Source organism: Equus przewalskii, chromosome 15, assembly GCF_037783145.1.
Source record: "Equus przewalskii isolate Varuska chromosome 15, EquPr2, whole genome shotgun sequence".
NCBI lineage: Eukaryota > Metazoa > Chordata > Mammalia > Perissodactyla > Equidae > Equus > Equus przewalskii.
In genome coordinates this window covers 63,501,856-63,521,331 of record NC_091845.1, presented here as the reverse complement: position 1 = coordinate 63,521,331, position 19,476 = coordinate 63,501,856, and the positions used below count along the sequence as shown (strand labels likewise).

Below are 19,476 nucleotides of genomic sequence, written 5' to 3'. Positions count from 1 at the left end.
ATCCTTATAGAACTATAATTAACGTTAAGTGGATGTTATTCCAGATCTCTTTCCATGCCATCTGAAAGAACACTGAAAATTTGAGGACTTCATCTTCCTCCACTCACATTACCATAAGGTCATACAAGCCATACTTTTAATATACCCAGGTGCTGTCTTGGAGACCAGCAAGGGGAGAAAAAAAATACCACCTTAAACCTTTGAGCATTTACCTGGATCATCTAAGCTGGGGTAGATACAGACTACCACTGTTTTTATGACTGAACCTCACTGAATGGACTGGGTTTTGGCGGTGGGACTGTAGAAGACACCTGTGCCCCAGCCCACAGGCTGGCAAACTCTTTTCACATGAAGGGGGTTCATTCTGTCATATAGCAATCATTTTAACCATCAGCAAGATGACTTCCGGGGTTAGCTTCAAATCAGTACCTGTAAAGGTCAAAGAGTTTTATAAATGAGGCATTACGACCATTTTCTGGGGCCAATCTGTATCTGTTTATTCATAATCTTTTTAACATTTAAGCCTAAAAGAATCGCTAGAGCTGAGAGTAATGGATGTTTTTGGCATCTGACCTCTATAAAAGCCACAATTTTCCTTAAAAAGCTTTCTTTATGCCTAAATCTGTCACTTTGGGGTCCAGTTTCTAATGCTAATGCTCCAAGCAGTTATTCTTCTTAAAAAACTCCATCCATAGAGCTACCAAAATACATTAGCTTTCAGTCTAAATGACGTCCTTGTTTTATTATAACTATTGAGAGCAAGGGTTATTGTCTCAGTTACCCTGGGAAATTTGAAAGATTTAAAGAGATTGGACTTTGGAGGAATTTTTCCCCTTCTTAATCCTTAACTGGTTGCAAACATCTGTGGGCCATATCGTTGTTTCTTAACATTGTCTGGTGGATCAATATGATGCTTTCATGTCCTTTAGATGAGAAACTTCTGGCTTTAAATCCCCTAAGATACACTTTAGGATTAGAGTTGAAGTTTAACGCACAGTACTGGGTCACACTTCACAGGTCACATCAGTGATTACTCAGGTGCAGTAGGCACCCGGAAAGTTTAAAGGTAAGCTGTGGGCCCTCTCCATCATCTCAGTGGTGCCTGTCTTCCCTCCCTTACTGAGTCAGGCATAAAGCATGTGTCATTGTAACAGCAGCGTGGCAGAGAAAGGCTGTCGGGCAGGCATTAAATGTAAACCTTCAGGGAGAATGGAGGGGAGCAGTGCAGTGGCAGCCAATGCTGTGTGCTCTATTCTTGCAAATTTTGGTTTGGGTGTCAAAGCATCCAGGCTGGCCACGTATGAATCATCCTGTCTAGTGCAGAGCACACTGTGGCAGTGTGAACAGTGGCTACTCATGTGGTCATAGCTTTTGACCTCCTCTTGAGAAACTATCTAAGAACCTTTTATGATAAACTTCAGACCAGTTCGATTAATGACTCTGTGGAGTGCAGAGGGAGCAATTTGTCAACACGTTCATCAGGCAAGGAACTGGAAGGCCAAGAAGCTAGACCTGGAGTAACAATATTTTCCTAGTCATAGATCTATAAAATTGGACCCTGGGTTATCATCGCTATGTTTTATTGCAACAAGTTTTAGAACATGCTGGGCACATTTCCCGCAGAGTTTTAAAAAGCTCAAATTTCTGAAAGGTATTATATGATGGGGTCATGAAAGAGTATATTTGCATATGTAGATATGGCATGTGTGTTTATAGATGTGGAGACGAAATAGAAAGTTGACTTAACAATGTCTCAAACAAATATACTTTATTACCACTTAGATTTGTTTGCTAATAATTTCTGTTCTATTATTTCTATATGTTGAATAACACACTTGAGCTGGATATTCCAAAATTCTCTTTATATTAGTAATCTAGATGTGGCATATTATATTTTCCAAAGATGGCTGTACAAATATATGTATATATATCCCATGCCACATGTTATTTTTATCATATGACTAACACCCCTTTCACCAAAAAGGGGGACTGTATTTCTTCTCCTTGAATCTGGGCGAGGACTTTATGACTGCTCTGACAAATAGCGTATGTCAGACGTGATGCTGTGGACTTCCAAAGCTGGGTCATAAAAAGAGCACGGTGTCTGCCTGGCTCTTTCTTCTTGGGATGCTTGTCTTTGGAACCCAGCCGCCATCCTATGAGGAAACCCAGACTAACCATGTAGAGTAACCATATAGAGAGACCTGCATTGTGAGGTCCCCGGTTGACAATAACATCAGTTGCCACACGTGAGTGAATGAGCCTTCAAATGATTCCAGCCCTAGCCTTTCTGTCCTCTGACTGAGACCCCAGATAGATCGTGGAGCAAAGATAAGACTTTCTTGCCCACAGAAACTATGAGAGAATGAGTGATTATTTGTTTTAAGCCATGCTCTTTTGGGGTGATTTGTTATACAGCACAGTAACTGGAACACCAGAGCTTCATTGAGCCTTTTTTGTGTGCTACTTTAGAGAACTGTGGGGTACTCTTGACATCTGATTTGCATAAATTTCCCTCTTCATATGGGGTGAATATGTTGATAAGTCCTCTGGCCATCTGCACTCGTACATGTCTAAGAGGTAAATTCTTTTTTGTGCTTCTACATTATTCACAGACAGGGAATTTCCTAAGAAACTTTTCCTGAAATTCCTGAGTTGACTTAGATACCATCTTTCTGGAATCTCTTAGCCGTCTGTTGAGGGTGATCAGACTGAGCTATAATCATCAGTTTACTTGCCTTTTCTTCCTATTAGTCTTTGAGTCCCAGACAGCATGGGCTCTTTCTCCTCATTTTTGTATTTATAGTAGTTAGCACCATTTCTGGCACATGGTAGGTGCTTAATAAATTCTTACTAAAGAGTTGTACAATTAAGACTTAGTTTATCCAGGCCTTGACTCAGAGAACAATGGAAGAGAAGTGAAAGAGTTTCCAAAAGTGAAGTAGCATGAATATTTCCAAGTGAAATTCTAGACAGAAGATGTTTAATAATTTCCTGAGGAGAAGTTTTCCTTCTTAGAAAGTGTGCAAAACTTTCGCTGCCTCCAGAAAACACTAAAAAATCATTATTATGAGTTGGCATCTAGAGGAACAGTGGTCTATTCTACTCTTGGTGGACTTCTCCAGGAATATTGGATATCTTATAACATTGCATCACTGGGAGCTGGAAATGGCACATAGACTAGGGAGATTTGAGTCCCTACTCTTGCCTTCTTGACTTCGGGGTCAAACAGAGGAGAAGCGATAGTCTTCAGTTCTTCTTTATCTCAGTAATGCATCAATTTAGTGTGCCTCAGATACACTTGGAAAGCTTGTTATGAATGAATGAAATCCCCAGGCCCCAAGTTCAGAATTCTGAAGCATTAGATCTTGGTTGAGCCTGGAATGTGCAATTTTTTTTTTGCTGAGGAAGATTCGTCCTGAGCTAACATCTGTAGCCAATCTTCCTCTTTTTGCTTGAGGAAGATTTGCCCTGAGCTAACATCTGTGCTAGTCTTGCTCTGTTTTGTATGTCGATTGCCACCACAGCATGACCACCAATGAGTAGTGTAGGTCTGTGCCCAGGAACCGAACCCAGGCTGCCAAAGAGGAGGACGCTGAACTTAACCACTAGGCCTTGGGGCTGGTCCCTGGATTGTGCATTTTTTAATAAGCTCCCCAGTTGATTTAGATACCAAAGCTCCAAGGACCAGACTTGGAAAACGAAACAAAACATGGCAAACTAAAGAATAAATTTTTCCTCTAAATACTTGAGGAAATCGGGGTCCAGAACCTCTGGGAGACACTTGAACCAGTTATAGAAACTCGATCCTTAAATTCCTAGCGGGGAATGTGTTAAAGATTATCCTGGAAATTGCTATAAATATCTGACATTTCTGGCTTGAATTTAGGGTTTCCTGTAGTATTTTGATGATGTGTAACATATTCAAGGTTTACAGTGAGAACGGAGGATAGGTCCTGAGTACATTTCCTCTCTTGATAGCTGAGTATTTATCTCCCAGTTCTCCTTTTGCATGGCCCCAAACCCTGTGTAATTATTTCTCTGTTACCTCACTGTGCCCCGCCCCCCATGCAGCTCGCATTTCCTCCCTTTATGTGTTAAGTCCAACCTGACAATTTCCAGTACAAATTTTTCACCAAAAAGATGTGACTGTGGTTTCCAGAATTTTGACCCCATTCCAAGGGACATAAATAGATTCCTGAGGTAAAGGGCTGTGATGTTTATAGCATAGCTGTTTTATAATGTTTAGCTTAGCTTTTAACCTCAATCATTGAAAGTATAGTGAAAAAAAATTCTCCAGATTAACTATAATTAAACCGTACTTTAGCTCTGTTTTGTAACTTCCACGGAACTGGCCCTCTTCTTTGATGGTCAATGCACTCATCAAGGGTCACATTTTCTGATGACCTGATTCCTAGGTGGCTGCATGCCCTCAATATTGTTTCTTGTTTTTATTTAACATTATGAATGATTTTTTCCCAGGTTCATCTGAGAAATGTATTGGAAGCAGCACTTGCCCCATCTGTCTGTCCTGGCTCCACTACAGTGCCCGCCATGACCAGGGTTTGTCCACTAGCTGGAGATCATACTATTACAACAAAGAGGTCTGGGACCCACATTTAACCCTCAGTGCAGTATTTATGTAAAATTGCTATACATGAAGGATATAGGGTTTTTTTTTTTCCCCTTAAAAAAGACAAATATGTTAAAATTTTACAATTGAACTTTCTATGAAGAGAAAAATGAAAAAATGAATTTGTTTTTAAGTGCAGAACAGTCTGAGGGCAAATGAGGATGCAGAGACAATGAAGAAAGGCTGGACTGAGGAAAGCTTGTGCACACTTACCTGATGGATGGGGGAGAGCTGGGGAAGCCGTAATAAACAGGGCGCTGAGACTGTGGAAGATCAGCCAACAGATGAGAGTTTGTCTGTGCATTCATGTCAAGCTGTTTGTTCTAGAATGGGCACAATATAATAAAAATTCAGCTTTATTTTTGTCTCAGGTAGGGGTCTCTAGAAGCAGAGCCTGAGTTGCAGATTCATGTGCAAGTGCAAGATACTTATTGAGGGTAACTTTAGGAGAAGGGGAATAAGGAAGCACGATAGGACAGGGGAAGACAACTAAGGCAGGATGTGGGCTTGAGGGCTTGCCTGAAGCTTAACAGCAGCCTTGTCCCATGGGGTTCATGGTGCACATGGTGCCCCATGGAACTGAGCTCCGCCTTGAAATCCCACCTTTTGTACTCTGAGTCTGTCATTGGCCACTTTCTACTGGAAGGTAGTCATGGACAGTGATGACATCTGGGTGAGGTGGCTTCTGTTCTGCTGAAGGCAGTTCTCTGGAGAAGGAGGCTGCTGTGAGCCATAAACAGCCGACACTGACAGCACAGTGGGTGCAGTGACCTGAAGGAGGGGATCTGGGTAGGACATGAAAAATATCCACTACATCTATTGTCCTTTAAAATTTATTTAGTGTGGGATTTTATTTTCCCTGCCACTATGATCCATAGCTTTTCTGGTACTCCTGGACAACTGAGAGTCCTATAGTCTCTTTAAATTAAAAGACAGCATTTTGATTAAGAAGTTAGAATGCCCAGTCTAACATGTTAAATAGTACTTCTGATTTTATTCTAAGATAAGTCATATCTACCCTCCTTCCCCATTATCCATGCCAACTTCTTCAGGTCTGGCATGGTCAGGCTGGTTATGTGCTTCAGGAGGAAAAGAGTGGGATGACACTGTTTGCTTACCACCTCCCCTGAGCAAGCTGCTGTTACTGACCATTGTAGAGTTGCAGTGGATCAGAAATCAGTGAAAAGGTGGAAGATGGTCTTCCTTGACCAGTACTAGTATAAGATGACTATGTTCTCTGGGTCTGGCAAGTGGATACTTTCTGTCATGAATACCTGTGTGGGATTTTCAGAGGCTGTTTTGCTGGGCCCCTGTGACTCTAAATCTCCTGTTGTGGATAATATCCTCTGTTCCTCTAGCCTTTGCCCTCCCATATAGTCATCTTGGGCAGGAGTCACAGTGGCTCCAAGCTAGTTGCTTTCCTGTAGAACCTTACCTGGTCCACAGGAAATGCTTACACATCCTTTGTCCTTGCCTGGTGGGGCAAATCAAACACAGCAGCAACCTTTGCTCTACTGCCAAAATATCTGGCCAGCCTGGCTCTCTTGCCCTCTGATTTTGCAGGCCAGAGACAGGCACTAGTCCATTGTGCTTGTCTAATTCCGGGAGACTGGTATGAGGTTCTACAAGAGACATATTGAAGACACCAACGTATTTTCCCTCAGTAGTTTATTACGACAATTTTCAAATATGCTGTGAAGTTGAAAAAACTTCCATTGAACATCCATATGCCTACCATCTACCATTACATTTTACTATGCTCATTTTATTACATATATATCCATTTATTCATCTCTTTATGTATCTACCAATCCATCTAATTTTTGATACATTTCAAAATAAATTGCAGACATCTGTATATTTTCTTGTGAACACTTCAATATGCCTATTATTAACTAGAGTTCAATATATGTTTATATTTTTTAGATGTAAAACTTACGTGCAATGAAATGTACATATCAAGTGTATTTCTATTGAGTTTTGAGAAATGCTTACACCTGTGTAATCCAAACTCTATCAAGAGATAGACGTTGTCTCAGAAAGTTCTTCCATACTTCTTCAATGTTAAGCCCCACACCCCTCACCCACCAGAACCAACCACTTTTTTGTTTTGTTTTTCCACTGTAGATCAGATTTAATGTTCTAGAGCTTGTGATAAATGAAATTGTTTAGTATTTATTCTATTGTGTATGGATTTTATCACTTAAAATGTTTTTGAGACTCAACTACATTGTTATATGTATCAGTATTTCCTTTTTATTGCTGAGTAGTATTCTCTTTTATGACTATAGCACAGTTTTTTCCCCATTCTTCTGCTGATGATCACCTAGATTGTCTTCAGTTTTTGGCTAATATGGATAAAGTGAAGCCACTATCTTGGCTTGAGATGAAGAGGAGAACTCATGCTAGCCCTGCCTCTTGGTAATGGGAGGATAAAGTGGGGCTTGAGAATTGTAGTAAGGGAACAGTTCTCTCCAAAGAAATTTCTTCACAAATTCTCTCTCTCTGCTTATTCTTTTAAATCTTCACTGAGGGTCAGTCTTCAGATTGATTCTATGCTGCCTGCTTTGAAAATCAACATTTTGTTCTGTTTGACAGCACACTGTGGTAACTGAAATGTGTAGTACCTTGGTGCTTCGGTTGAAACTTCCATGCAAGCAAATTCTGGTGGTCACTGTTCTTTGAGTTTCAGCAGAAAGCAGGAGTTTCTTTGGTGGAGAGGGACTAATGAGGCTATATAGGCTGAACATTTCAGAGAAGTTGAAGGGAGAAATTTGATTACAAGTATCTGTGGCTGTCAAGTAGTGCTCCAGGCATGAGTTTCTCACACAATGTCAAAAGACAAAACCACTGCTAGGCTGCTCTTGTTCCTAGTGTCTTGATGAGGGAGGCTCTTGAATTCCTGGCATCATGAGTTTGTTGATGAAAGTGACCTCCATCAGTCACTGCTAGTGAAGAGAGCCCTGAACAAGGAGGTAATGGATTTCATGATCAGCTTTGGTAATGGATTCCATGTCATGACAGGCATGGTGGTGGTGCCCTCATTGCACTTTGTGTTATTACTGGCTGCATTACTACCATGGAGATGAAGATCTACGGAGGCAAAAAAGGAGACATGCTCAGTGATGATCCATACTGATGTGACCATGCTATGGAAAGTGGTAGTTCTCAAAGTTATTGTCTTATTTTACGTAAAATAAGTAACACGTTAATGAGAATCTTGAAGTAAAACTGATTTTGCTTCATTTTAGCATGTGAATTTGCAAAGAATCTCAGTTAACCTTGTAAATTTAGTTCACTAATCCTGAAATATGGGATAGTTAGCTAAAGTATGTTGGATATAAAGAAACGCAAGAGAGCATTCAGACTTAGACATGCAGTAAAAAGAAAAGTAGAGATGAAGAAAGCTGAAAAACAGCTAGTAAAATTTACCTCTTCTGTGATATTATATAGGAAATGGAATGAGACTTTCAAGCCTCTCGAGAATGGGAACAGAGACTTCAGTGTTGTAAATACTAAACGCATGTTTGTTATTGATGAGGAAGAGCATGGTTCTCTTTGAAGCCCTCTTAATATCAAGGAAATAACTTAGTAATTTCTCCTTATCCTAGTCCCAAATTCAATCTTGAGAACATTTTATCAAAGCTTTAGTTTGTCTCTGAAACTTTCCCTCAGTCATTGTGGAATAAGATGTAACTTATATTTATAAATGTATAATTAAATAAAAATGTACTTAATTTATTGAGGGAAATAATGGCTCTTTACCAGCTTTTGTTTATTTTAAGGAAAAAAAATAGCCAGGATTCAAAAATTTTCAGTGTAGCCTCCTTGATGATCTTGAAAATCCTTGGAGACTTTCTAATCCGTGCTTGTTATCGATGAATGTTTGCCTCCGCTTAAATCAAATGTTCAGATCCCAGTTAAGGTACTTGGATTATAGGATAAGTCATACAAAAGGTATCATGGTGCCTAAGAAAATGCTATGTCAAGTGCTTAGTTAAGTGAATTAAACTATTTTTAATAGAATCATCCTTCCAAAAAAAAAAAAGGATTGCTAAAATGCTCTACAACAGATGAAAGTAACTAATCAAGGAAAGTACAACAACAATAAAAATAAAGGTAAAGGGTAAATAGGGTAAAGCTAGGGGTAAAATTAAAATGCAGAATTGTACTGTAAGGTCCTGGGGGAATGGTACCAATATTTGCCTCTGAACTTTCTGGCAATCAATAAAAGAAGAAAGCAATCAAGACACACAGTTCACACATCTGTAAGATTAAACAAACCAATTTTTCAAAGGAAGCAATGTATTATTAATTGTTGAGAGTAATTTTTTATCTGTAGGTCATTTTTAGGATGACATAGGGTATGTTGTGAATAATGTTTTCAACAGTATCCCTGTAGTAACATTCTTCAGTGTGTGTGGTGGTGTAATACCAGTATGACTCAGTAAAAGCAGTTGGAAATTTTTCCTTGGGGGAAGAGAGTACAGAAAAGAGAAGGCCCTATATATATAGCTCTGTAGTGGTGTGGTTCAGTCTGAGGATAACTTGTTTTGAATGTTAGAGCAGTGGATGGACTACTTGTTCCTCAGGCAATTTTCCAGAAATATTATTTCCCTTGACCAAAATTTTGATAAGTTCTGAGTGTCACTGAGTTTGAAGTTATACTTTTTGACAAGCACTTGGACTGGAAATGTTCTGTCACACTTATTATGGCTTTAGTGTTCTGCTGCTCTTTGGATAATGTTGACACCCTCTCGTGAAATTCGAGAAGCTTGATGGGAAGAAACCTTACCTCATCAGGAAGATGGGTTGAGAAGAGACCCGAGGGCAGTGACATGATTTGCCTTGGAAGGGAAAGTGGAATCTGCTGCAATCCATGAACAAATGGTTACCCGGGACCTCTTCATTTGACATCAGGGAGCATGGCCCTTCTAATTTTAATCTGGAAAATGTTTCCAAATGCCCACTTCGGCCATAAAAAAGTCTCCACAAAGTTCCCATAGAATATTTAAATTTTAACAACAAATTTCTCAGCTGAATTCTTCAAGATAAAGCAGTTTTCAAAATGAACCTGTTAGTAACTGAATGAGTTGATCTGCGGTATGGAATTACTAGCTCTTGGTGTTAGAGATGATTGCCTTGGCTCTTCAGTTTTGTAGAAGTTGGTAATATGCCCTTCTTCCTAACAGCTATTACAAACTAGGCATAATGTCTATAGAAGTCATGCCTAGAAGATAATAATAGGAAAATATTATATTTAGGTGAGAATTTGACTATTTAATATATGTGCAAAAATTTTCCATTAAAGAAAACATGTTTATATCCTCTCTGTTATACCAAGAGTAGCAGGTAAGCTATGTTTATTTTACAGGTAGATCTGTTTAGGGGATAATTTTAAAATGTGTTTTTCTTTTGGACACATATAGTAACAGAGTCAGTTTTGGAACAAATGTTCCTAATTGGCCTCGATCTTGCTATAGGACTGAGAAACATTCATAGTAATCAGCCAGTTAAACGATCAATCAGCTAACTAGTCCTGCATATCTTGGTTTCTCTCTAAAGTAGTTTCCACATATGTGATACACGAGCAATCCTGCTACTATTCTTTTTAAATGAAATTAAATGTGGAAACATGAAATTGGACTCCTGTCTTATACTACTCACAAAAATTAACTTGAAATGGATTAAAGACTTAAATATAAGACATGAAACCATAAAACTCTTAAAAGAAAACATAGGGAAAAAGCTCCTTGATATTGGTCTTGGCAATGATCTTTTGGATATGACTCCAAAAGCACAAGAAACAAAAGCAAACCTCAACAAGTGGGACTAGATAAAACTAAAAAGCTTTTGCACAGCAAAAGAAACAATCAGCAAAATGAAAAGGCAACCTATGGAATGGGAGAAAATGTTTGGAAAGCATATATCTGATAAGGGGTTAATATACAAAATATATAAAGAACTCATACAACTCAATAACAAAAACACTTAATCTGTTTAAAAAATGGGCAGAGGAACTGAATAGACAGTTTTCCAAAGACATGCAAATGACCAAAATGTACATGAAAAGATGCTCAACATCACTAATTATCAGGGAAATGCAAATCAAAATCACGAGATATCACCTCACACCTGTTAGAATGGCTATTATCAAAAAGACAAGAAATAAATATTGGTGAGGATGTTGAGAAGAGTGAATCCTTATGCACTGTGGGTAGGAATGTAAATTGGTTCAGCCACTATGGAAGATAGAATAAGGTTCCTCAAAAAATTAAAAATAGAGCGCCATGTGATCCTGTAATCACGCTTCTGGGTATATATGCAAAGGAAATCAAAACAGGATATCGAAAAGATATCTACAATCCCAATTTCAATGCAGCGTTATTCACAAGAGCCAAAATGTGGAACCTTCCTAAGAGTCCATCAACAGATGAATGCGAAAGTAGATGTTGTATGTATATACAATAAAATATTATTCAGCCTTGAGAAAGAAGGAAATCCTGCCATTTGCAACAATGTGGATGGACCTTAAGGGCATTGTGCTAAGTGACATAAATCAGACAGAGGAATGACAAATCTTTATCACTTATACGTGGAGTCTAAAAAAACCAAACTCATAGAAACAGCAGAGTGGTGGTTACCAGGGACTGTGAGGTGGGGGGATTGGGGATATGTTGGTCAAAGTGTATAAAGTTGCAGTTAGAAGATAAGTTCTGGGGATCTGTCTTACGGCATTGTGATTGTAGCTAACAAATACTGTGTAATATACTTGAAAATTGTTAAGAGATTAGATCTTAAATGTCGTCACCAAGAAGAAATGATAATTATGTGGTCTGATGGAAATGTTAGCTAACAACTACAGTGGTAATCATATTGCAATATATAAGTGTGTCAAATCAACCCATTGTACACCTTAAATTTACAGTGTTAAATGGCAAGTATATCTCAATAATAAAAAAAAGCAATTAAAACCTATTTGTGAAGTGTATCTATTTTGTCTTGTCTTTACTTGACAGCTTTACCAGCTTGTATTTATTGATATTAATTAGTATAACAAGGATTGACATCAGAGAAAACTCAGAATGGTTTCTTCCATTTTCCTACTCTGTTCCTGAGAAGCCCAAGCTTTAGTCCAGGCTCTTTTAGCCTAGTTCTGTAACTAAGGAACTTTTAGCATAGTAAGAATTTAGGTACATCTAACTAGAAGTGTTGATTGAAAATAGTTTTTTTCCTTGCCATATACCCAAGGGAAGTTACTAGATGGTACTGAAAAGAATGTTTTGGCTGAAGGAGCAACTGAAGCTTGCCATTCTGAGGACATCAACCTCCCATCACAAGCCAACTGACCTGGGCTGGCTGGCCCTGCCTACTTCCACTGTGGGCCCTTTCATCCTTCTGATCCTGTATGCAGTCTTCTTTGCTTTAGATAAAGGGCTGGGCTACAGCTGTGCACTGCACCTGCCTGTCTAGCAGCCTGCCTCTATCCCCATTTGATGGTGTACCCCCTCAGGATGGGACTTCCCTCAAATGGGAAGATCCCATGTAACGGAGTTATTGCACTCTGCTTCAAACACAGGAAGGACATACATATATACATGTATGTGTATTTACCAAAATAAGGTCCAGAAAGAAGTGGTAGCTGGGGAAATGGGAATTTTATATGTAGATATCAACAGTTATTGGTAGATAATTAACCCTTAGAATAAGATATTAATATTTTTAGATAACAAAAGCTAAGGCTAAATCAGTCAGAAAGCAACCTGCACCCTGGAGGGCATATCACCCCACATCTTTCTTCTGGCCCTGCACATTGGTGTGAAGTTCATCCCACAGCCTTCTACCCAGGAACAGAAATGAATATTGGAAAAAGGATCTGGAACATAAAAGCCTCACTGAGGACCTGAACATTCCTGTGACCCAGCGGAAACTGGACCTTATTAACTGCTGGGGGGGACTTAGCACTTGTGAAAGACAGGAGACGCGGGGATTTCAAGGGGGAAGTCAGGAAGCTAGAAGCTACCTATTAAAGAACCAGAGGCATCTGTGCACAAGTCCTTCCATGGCCTAAGGAATGTCCAGCTAGACAGAGCAATTCCGTGCAGTGAGACATCAAGCTTTTCTACAGGGTGCCCGTACCGGGTAGCTTGGCACTTTTCCTAAATTTCTCCGCTTGGAATTTTGTCACATGGACTCACCTAGGGAGAGAACCTAGTGAGGGAAATAAATAGGTTTATTCTGTGGGCCTGTTCCCCTACCCCAAAAACAAAAAAACTCATTCCACACTCCTTTGAGAAAAAGGACCTGTCCCTAGATTACCTAAAGATTAGGACAGGGCAGGAATCACCACCGCCCTACTGTCTACGTTTCCCCAGTCTGTAGTTGTCATTAAAACAATTTTTTCCCCCAGTGCTGATTCTCTGCAGTCCCCAAATGAACAGTCATTCTGCATTAATAGCACTTCGCTAGTCAGGCATCTCTGTGCTTCCATCTCTTTTACCTAGCTGTGCCATCTGTCACTGTAATACCTGTGTTGCCGAGTTTTGAACCATAATACTTATACTTCATCAGCTTCCAAAAGGTTCCATGATCTGTCAGCAGTGATCAAGGCAGTGCAATAAGACGTGACAGGGAATTTCTGAGAAATCTTTTAGGGAGGCCGAAGAAGGAAAAAGTTGAAGCTGGGAACATTTGAGTCACTCTACCTTGACTTGCTCTTGTGAGGTTTCCAAAATTCCTGTTTTTTTTTTAATATCCGGAAGCAAAAGTTCGTATACCTGACTTTAACCTGGCGTGATAGATAGATAGAAGCATACTGTATAAAACCCTAGCATATGCACCTCCATACATCCAGGGGGTTGTCTATGTGGTGAGACAAAGCAAGAGAAAGGGTAGGGTGTGTAGTGGGAGTGGGGATGGAAGTGTTGCATGTGTTTGCGTGTGTGTGAGTGAGGGTGAGTTACTTGGAAGGTAGTTCACCTTGAATGGCAGAAAACTTCAGAGGTGTGGATAGAGGAAGGTCATTTACACTGATTTATTTAGAATCTGCTGTCTTCTAGGCATTAGGCTAATGCTTGCGTATGCATTGTCTTATTTAACCCTTAAAAGTGCTCCATGCAGTTAAGCAGCAGTGGGTTCAGTCACAGGATTCCTATTGATTTTTTAAAGATGAAGACAAACATTTTTTACAGACAAAGAGATTGGACCTTGATCAAGGTCATACACACAATCATTGGACCAGTAATGTGACTTTAGATAACTTAAGATGTGTCAGATTCCAGAATATGCTATTTCCATAATAAATCAGGGGTGTGAGTATTGTGATTTTTCTGCCATCTCTTTGAACCCCAGAACAGTTTTGGGATGGCTCCAACTCTCAGACACTATTATCTAAATCTATCCAGCAAGATCTCTTCCAGCCTTATTTCCTATCATTTGAAAAACATTTATTCTCTCTTTACCACTGTGGCAGTCTGCCTGGAAATAGGTGCAATGTATCATTTTCCACAATAGCGGAAGGTGGGCTAGGAATTACCTATAATTTGTTTCTCCATCCAGGCACGTCAAACTAAGTTATGAAAGTGGAGCAGCAACCTTGATCACCTACCGTTTTATAGCTGATGTGATTGTTTTTATGAAGCCTATAACATTTTTAACGCTATGGTTGTGATGATCCCAATTCTTGTCTTGGCAGAACAATATTGTAAGAGTTGAGTCAATTCTGATTGCAGAGGATGGGAGTGTGGCTTGCTAGTGACAGGGTTGGAGAGAAAATTGCTCAAAGCCTGCTCCTGTTGCCCCCCACAGACAGGCCATGGAAGCTTTAGACAGCTTTCTGCTGCCTCCATGAATTATTGAGTTTTCTCTTTGGCAGGGGAGAAAGAGTTGCAACCAAGTCACTCTCACATAACTAGGAATTTAAGATGAAATTTTTCCTAGACTGTTATATTAAAAGAGAAGACATGGGTCAAAGATACTAGTGGAATCAACCTCATGTTTTGAGGAGATTTTAGAGCAAGATACTACAGCTGTTTTCCCTTGGCTGAAGTTCTGTAGTGGAAGGAAGAAGCATAGAATAGCATTAGCATCCCAGTCAGGGTTCTTGGTATCTAATTTTATTTGAACAAATATTTATAGGACATCCACTATTGGCCATATTTATGCTAGATTCCTTGGGGAAAATAGAGATGAGACATCATCCCCACCAGTTTAGGGATACTGACTTTTAACATTTTAAATACATCTTGACAAGTGCTATAATAATGTTACAAAAATACAAATGATGAGACTTCTGGGGGAAGTAATCAGGGAAGATGATCAAGAAGTCATACAATTTGAGTTGATCAGTGGTGATTGACAAGTGGTGATTGGTAATGGATTTTACAAGACAAGGCAAGGATAGGGAGGATACTTTGAGCATAAAAGCCATGATAATAAGCACAGAGGCATGACATATGGTGGGGGAGGATGTGTGGTGGCAGGTGTTTATGGGATGGGTGTAGCTGGAAATTAGGCCTGGCATATTTAAATTGGAACAACATTGTGAAGGACTTGGAAAACCATGATAAAAAGTTTGGATTTGATATTGTAGGTCATAGGTCACAGACTCAGTTGTATACAGAGGCTAAGAAGGTAATATAAATGAGTGACACTGACCAAATAGTAACTGTGGTGACGTGGGTAGTAAGGTCCCTTCAAAGGAAGGCAGCTAAGACACCATTCCCACAGATGGTGGTTTTTCTAGTGCGTAAACCCTGCATTGCAAGAAAATTGTATCCAATTTTCTTTTTTTTCAATTTAAAATTTTTTTTTTATTCATTCTTTAATTGTTTTATTGCGGTAACATTAGTTCATAACATTATATAAATTTCAGGTGTACATCATTATATATTTTGATTTCTGTGTAGATTACATCATGTTCACCACCCAAAGATTAATTACTGTCCATCACCACACACATGTGCCTAATCACCCCTTTCGCCCTCCTCCCTCCCCACATCCCCTCTGGTAACCACCAATCCAGTCTCTGTTTCCATGTGTTTGTTTGTTTGTCATTGTTTTTTATCTTCTACTTATGAGTGAGATCATACGCTATTTGACTTTCTCCCTCTGACTTATTTCGCTTAGCATGATACCCTCAAGGTCCATCCGCGTTGTCACAAGTGGCCACATTTCATCCTTTCTTATGGCTGAGTAGTATTCCATTGTGTATATATACCACATCTTCTTTATCCATTCGTCCCTTGATGGGCATCTAGGTTGCTTCCAAGTCTTGGCTATTGTGAATAATGCTGTGATGAAAATAGGGATGCATGTGTCTTTACGCATTCATGTTTTCATGTTCTTTGGAAATATACCCAGCAGTGGAATAGCTGGATCATGTGGTAGATCTATTCTTAATTTTCTGGGGAATCTCCATACTGTTTTCCCTTGTGGCTGCACCAGTTTGCACTCCCACCAGCAGTGTTTGAGAGTTCCCTTCTCTCCATGTCCTCTCCAGTACTTATTGTTTCCTGTCTTGTTAATTATAGCCATTCTGATGGGAGTGAGGTCAGATATCCAATTTTCTAAGAAAAACCTGCAATTTCATTTTAAATGTGAGCTTTCATGATATTTAAATGCTGGCAACTAATAAAAATTGTTTTTGAAACACCTGGGAGCCAAACCAGGCCAGCAGTAAAGTTCACATCTTTCCATATGCCGGTGGCTTATAACTACAGAAGGAGACAAATGGGAACCCCCAAATATTTATACTCAAGGAGATGACTCAATCTTATGGAAGGAAGATGGCACTTGAGTCAAGGAGACAATTGGGCAGCTGGAGTCTAAGAGATGATGAAAGCTTAACCTCAGGCAGTTGTGGGGTGGGGAAGAGAAGCGGGAGTGGGGAGGAGAGCCTTGAAGCACGTGGTGACCACTGGATGTGGGATCAGGATGTGAGGACATCATAACTGGGAGGTTGTGAGGCTGTTAAATGAATTGAGGAGACAGTAAAAGGAGCTACTGTCATGTGTTTACTGAGTAGTGATCCTATTTTGCTTTTTACCTATTCTACATTTGCTTTTTACCATATATTTTACACCTGCACCTACTCTGTATTTCTGGAAGAAAGTATTTGGAGTAAAGAGAATAGATTTTTTTCTTAAACCAAATAAATTATCCCTTTCTGTTCTTCCCATTCATACTCCAAGATGAACCATAGACATTAGCTGCTAGATTTCACATTCTTTCCCTGTATAGCATTAAATACATTGATGTGGTTGAAGCAATGAGCTGAAAGTATTCTAATCCTTGATGGATAGCAGAAGAAGAGGAATTTATGAGTCTAATTCTTTTCAAGTTTGAGGATAATGACTTTTGCCTTTTCTGCCTTCGCTTTTTTTCTCCTGCATTTTACATTTTGTGACAGTGAGTCAGACATGCTATTATTCTATTCAGCAGCCTTGACATCAGCCACAAATTTGCATGAATTAAGAAAGGGATGCTTCTATATTATTTTCTTCCATTCTAAGTGGTATTTTATTGCAGTGTAGGTTTTAGGTGGTCTCTCCATTAGAAATTCTAACTTTGTAGGGGCCTTCCATATTGTCCGTTGATTTGTTTATAGGGCAATTGAAATAGAAGAGAGCCTGGTTTCTTGGATGGTGAGTGTGACACAGAGAGGTGAATGGATTAATTTAACACTGCTTGGTGCAGTTATAGAAAAGCAGACCCTACAGCAGAATTCCAACTAATGTGCTGAATTTACTAGAGAAGTGCTTCCCAAATGTCTTCTATGCAGAATGCTTTCTTTCCTATCTAACCAAAGTTAGGACTCCTGCTTGTACCTGATGTCATCAAAGGTCATGTCTATTTTTCCTGTTGCTGCACACTCAGGCTTTTATTCTTGAGCCAAGTGAATTGGATAAATTCTCATTAGATTGGGCAAAATCTCTTTATGCTAACACATGATAAACTCAGTTGGGTTTAAAGGGAATTTGTAAGACTGGAAGCAACTGGAAACTTCAGTCATCTTCAGATGTCCCTAGAGAGCCACCAATATTGGAGGGTCCTGTCCTATCTCAATTTCTCTGAAATGGTCTACCAGGGATTCATGGGATGTGAAGGAATCTCTACCACCTGTTCCAGCATCATCTTCCTTGTACCTTAGTGGGAAACAAGCAGTTATAGAGGAACTGTGTGCTTAGAATTTAATATAGTCTGCTCACACCTGGAGAGATTGTCAGGTGGTAAATGTCTTTGGCGTGGCTGGCGTAACTGCTGGGTGGCTGGCAAGTTGGCAGAGGACTGGTCACATAGTCCATTCCTTCCCTTTAATGAGGCTGCATGTTTCTTTAACATCCTTTCATTTTTTTTATTTTAAACTGTCGACATTAAGATTTTTGATCAGGAAATATAAGCAGATGGTAAAAAATTCAAATAGTATAAATTATTCTTTAATTTCTTAAATAATGGCAAGAGCCTTAGAAAAGAAGAGTAACAGAGAAATTTTTCTTCCAGTTCTGCCACTGATGTATTTGATAGCACTGGGCCAATTATGGTACCTTTCTGGGTCTCAGTTTCTTCACCTGAAACCTAGAAATGGAAATCTTTGTCTAATAACTCTTTAGGATTGTTGTGGGACCTTAATAAATCCGGTGTGTGAAATGCTTTAAGTGCATAGAGACTGAAGGATTTTTGTTATAGTTTCCTCCTGTCTCAGTTGAGTACCCAGCCAATATCGACTACGTACTTGGTCTTGGCTAGTGCTGATGAAGAGCTTCAAATTATTAACTCAATCCTCAAAATAGTTCTAGCAGGTAAGTACTATTATTATCTCAATTTTACACCGAGAAAATGGAGGCACAGAGAAGCTAAATAACTTGCCAGAGTTCACACAGATGGTAATTAGTAGCAAAGTTTAAGATTTAAACCTAGTCTCTTTCTCTCTTTTCCTCCCTTCCTCTCTCTCTCACTTTCTGTCTCTCATAATATATATATGTATTATATATACAATACATATGTGTATATATGTATATCTACATATCTATTTAATGATTATACCTGCCTGCTCTTTCACTTAATATTTTACGCTGAATATTTTGTTTATGTCATTAAATGTCCCTCTAAAACATATTTTCTAATGATTTCAAAATGTATCATACGTCTACAGAGGAGTTACTTAGCCAATTCCTATCTGCTAGGCATTTGTTTTTATTTTCTTCATCATTATGCATAAGGCAAATTTTGGTTCACAAATCTTTGTGGGCATCTCTGATTATTTCCTTGCAAAAAACCCCAGAGATGGGATTGCTATGTCAAAGAGTATGGGCATTTTTAAGTCTCTTGATATATATTGCCAACTTGCCCTTAGGAAAGGTTATATCAATTTATTCTTTCTCCGGAACTCTATATTCTGTTTTCATGAAGATGACAAATCAATTATAGGAGGCTAGATTAGGACAGGACCTTAAAGATCAGCTCTAGCATCTGCATGTGCACTTGTTCACATGAACTGTAGACAAGGAAACAGAAGGTGGATACCTTGTCCAAGGGCACAGGGCAAATGAATGGATGAATCCAAGTGATATTGGTTAATGATAAGCAATAGATGGAGCAGGAAATGCCTATGTGGAAGTGAAAATGTTATTTTTCAGTCATTTTGCAGTCTCATTACTCTTCCGTACTCTCGTTGCTCTAGTCTGATGAGCTCAGAAGCTAGCCCATGTTGTTAGAATTAAATCAGTATTGTGCCAAGAGGCAATTTCAAATGGCAGTGGGAAACCTGAGAGAAGGGGAATGGGGAGAGTTCAGCCACGTCTGCAAAGCTCCGTGCACCTGTTTTGGGGCTGCACGTCTTTAGG

General features: G+C 39.2%; 1 long non-coding RNA gene across 5 annotated transcripts in view; it reads left to right on the top strand.

Annotated features, from left to right (window-relative positions):
- The first annotated feature begins 4,072 nt into the window (after window positions 1-4,072).
- Window positions 4,073-19,476, top strand: part of LOC103558016 (uncharacterized) — a 76,975-nt gene continuing 61,571 nt past the window's right edge. For 3 of the 5 annotated variants that reach the window (XR_011527550.1, XR_011527548.1, XR_011527549.1), the window contains exons 1-2: window positions 4,087-4,203; window positions 4,483-4,604. This is a non-coding gene — a long non-coding RNA (uncharacterized lncRNA). Of the gene's footprint in view, window positions 4,204-4,482; window positions 4,605-4,767; window positions 4,993-19,476 lie in introns of those variants that run through there. The other 2 variants (XR_011527551.1, XR_546624.2) reach the window with 2 other exon arrangements.